The following is a 3,536-nucleotide window of genomic DNA, read 5'->3' on the forward strand; positions in this document are numbered from 1 at the left end:
AAGGGGGGTGGCTTAGTCAAAGAATGTCTTGCCTCTTCAAGGGAGAAAAATACAGAAAGGGGGATCCCAGTCCCCCATACACCACTCCTTTTGATCACTTTTTACAACAGGAAGAGAGAAGGAGTTTGAATGTGTTTGAGATGAAATGTCTGCGAAGTATGATAGGGGTTACTAGGCTGGATGGAGTGAGAAATGAGGAGGTGAGGAGGAGAACAGGGGTGGAAAGGGAACTGGGAGATAGGGTTGATGAAAGAGTATTAGGATGGTTTGGACACATGGAAAGAATGAGTGAAGAAAGATTAGTAAAAGAAGTGTGGAAGGCGGAGGTGGAAAGAGTGAATATGAGGGGGCATCCTAGGATGAGATGGATGGATGGGGTGAAAGGGGCATTACAAAAGAGAGGAATGTCTGTGGAGGAAGGACAGGAGAGGACAGAAGATAGGGGTGAATGGAGAGGGGTTGTGTATAGATGATGCTGTGATGCATGAGGGGGAGTGGGTGGGGGATGAGGAAGTATGTATGGAAAAAAAAATTGACGCAGCCCAAAGGGATTTCTCCCCGTCTTCTTTTCTGCATGGGGTGACGGAGAGGGGGGGTTGCCGAATTTATGAAGCTGCCTTGCTGTGGATGTGCTGTGTCTTGCGACACTGCTTCTGACCCAGGGCAATGGACAGGATGCAGGGATGACCCGTCATCCAGGAGGTGCCAAGATAAGTGGGAGGGTGGAGGGGAGTGGAATATATAGGAATTGGAATGGGTGGGAGTGGTTTCTATGTTTTTTCTTTTTGGCTACCCCCCATATAGGGGGAAAAAGCCTTTGGTATATGTATGTATGGGAATATGGTGGCAGCATTCTTATATCCCTGTCACAGGAATGTGAGGAAAGAAGTGTTGGTCTCTTAAAGTGGTGCAGGAGAGACTGAAGAAGAACAGCAGAAATGAGGTGGCTCTGAATCCCTTCACATGTGGAGATTTGCCCCCAAACATAGAAAAATGATCTATGACCTTGGTGCATAGAGGTATCACTATAACTATTTAGCCAGTACCCACATATGGAGTTAATAGTTTATATACCTAAAGCAATGCAGCAAGGCACAGCACATCCATAGCAGGGTCTGAGAGTCAAAACTGGGTTACCCTCACCACGTTATTTACATGGAGACCCTCCTTCAGCATTCCCTTGTGCATAAGTAGAGAAGATGAGGAGAAATTACTTCTCCACCTACACCCATCTCTTCTCTTATTCTTGTTTCTTGATGCTGCAAGACACAGCACATCCACAGCAGGCCCTGAAAATCAAAGCTGGTGTGCCCCCACCCATGGCTGGATTTAGGACAGGGCCAATAGGGCCGTGGCACAAGGCCCCACTCATTTAGGGGCCCCACGTCAATTCCATTACAATAGTATAAGCACTTTTTTTGGTGTATCATAATAAAAAAATAAGTAATCAGCTGACTGTGACTGTAAACAAACTCCGATGTGGCTGACAGCACATTTTATGAAAACTGGGACAATATTTTAATGGGGGGTGAACCTGACTGGGCCTGGGGCCCAGCAACATGTTAATCCAGCCCTGTCCCTACCACTTCCTTTACATAGCAACCTTGCCCTCATGCAGAGAGAAGATGGGAAGAAACCCCTTCTCCACTCCACAAATGTCTTGTCATCTCCTTGTCTTGTATTGCTTTTGATCCAGGCACTAGGGGACAAGAATGACCCTTTATCCACAAGAAACTGAGATAAAAGGGAAATAAATGGGTGATGAATGAGTAGGGGTGGGTACTTTATAAAGAGGAAGAAGCTTTATGGTAGATGGACATATACCAAGAGGCCGTTCCCTCCAAATAAGGAGGTCATTGAGTCAGAGTACATACCAAACCCACACCCTCTGAGTATCCATCCATTGTCTTTCTCATCAGTTCTTCCCTAATGCCCAGGTCATTATTTAAGCAATTTGTTCCAGACTTTGATGTTAACAGAAAAGGGTCACATGAAGAATTGTCACCCCAGAACGCCCATATGAAGAATCGTCACCCCATGAGATCCCACCTGAAGAATTGTCACCCCAGTACACCGAATATCAACAAAGGAATAAAGATTACGTTATGTTAGATTAGGTTAGGTTAGGTTGAATGAGGGTTATGCTTTTTGTTATCAACTTATACATCTGAAGAATCGTAAACCCAGGATGGCCCACATGAAGAATTGTCAGCCTAGGATAGCCCACATGAAGTATTGTCATCCAGTCGAATACAGATGACAATTCTTCATGTGATCCACAGAAAATAATTGGGTGTAGTCATGTATCTCTTCCCGTTGCACCCGTGACCCTTCTGCTGCAAACCACCTGGCCCATTCCCACACAGACAGCAGATGGGTGAGGTTATCTTGCATATCATCACGAGGTACAGTGAAGATGGGAGTAATCTGTCCATAATAACTATACAATATTCCCAAGGTGAAGAACATAAGCCAGAAAGTGTTTTTAACTCCAGCTGTGCTGTCACCTGTACACGGTTCTTCCCAATCCTTCCTGTGCAAAACGCGACAGAATAATTTACCAAGTACTTTTATATTCAAATTAATGTAATTTGAACATTATATGCTAATAAGAACACAGGTACGTGTGTTCACTTATGCAAAGTAGACCACTTGGAAAAAAGAAACTAACGAAGCAGAACGCTTTCGTATATTACATCTTCAGTGCAACAAGTTGCACTGAAGATGTAATATACGAAAGCGCTCTGCTTTGTTAGTTTCTTTTTTCCATGTGGTCTACTTTGCATTATATATATATATATATATATATACACACATACACTTATTTTGCATGGATAGAGTCGAGGAGCAAATCGCGTGTCCTGACTGGACCGCACTGCCAAACTTTTTAAATGATAAATGAAAGTACATGAACCGCACAAATAAGACTTATGAACATAAACATATGACAAATAGTATCAAGTATCCAGTATGTCGGTTAGAGCAAAAATGGTACAGAACGAGCAGTGGTTAGAAACCCACAAAGATACTGAAATAAATAAGTTTTGAAAAATTTAGTGTAAATAACACTGGAATTAAACCAAAACGTTCTGAAAAGAGGATCTATCAGCCGAGTGGTCTTCGTGGCATGTAGACTTACCATCCCCTCATTATTATTATTATTATTATTATTATTTTTTTTTTTTTTTTTTTTTTTTTTTTTTTTTTGTCATAACGAAAATCTCCAAACCTTCCACGCTCTCCGTCAACAGCGCAAATAAAACCGCTTGCCGATGCTTATTTCGTTTGGTATGTGACTTTGTACAACTACATTTTTTCTGTTAGCTATCGTAATATAAACGTGAACGTGCATGGTATTTCTTTGCTGTCCCTATCTTATACTTCCTGTGTGCGTGTGCGGGCGCGCGTTCCCCAAACGGTCGCTGACCATAGTCAGGGATTAAACGTAACATTACACCAAATGTCGTCATGTAAGAGGGGGTTTACACGGTCTAACGGTTCGACAGACACGTGTTTAAAGTGATGTGTGAACGGGG

This window comes from Oratosquilla oratoria, chromosome 5, assembly GCF_046742065.1.
Source record: "Oratosquilla oratoria isolate Oo_2021 chromosome 5, ASM4674206v1, whole genome shotgun sequence".
NCBI lineage: Eukaryota > Metazoa > Arthropoda > Malacostraca > Stomatopoda > Squillidae > Oratosquilla > Oratosquilla oratoria.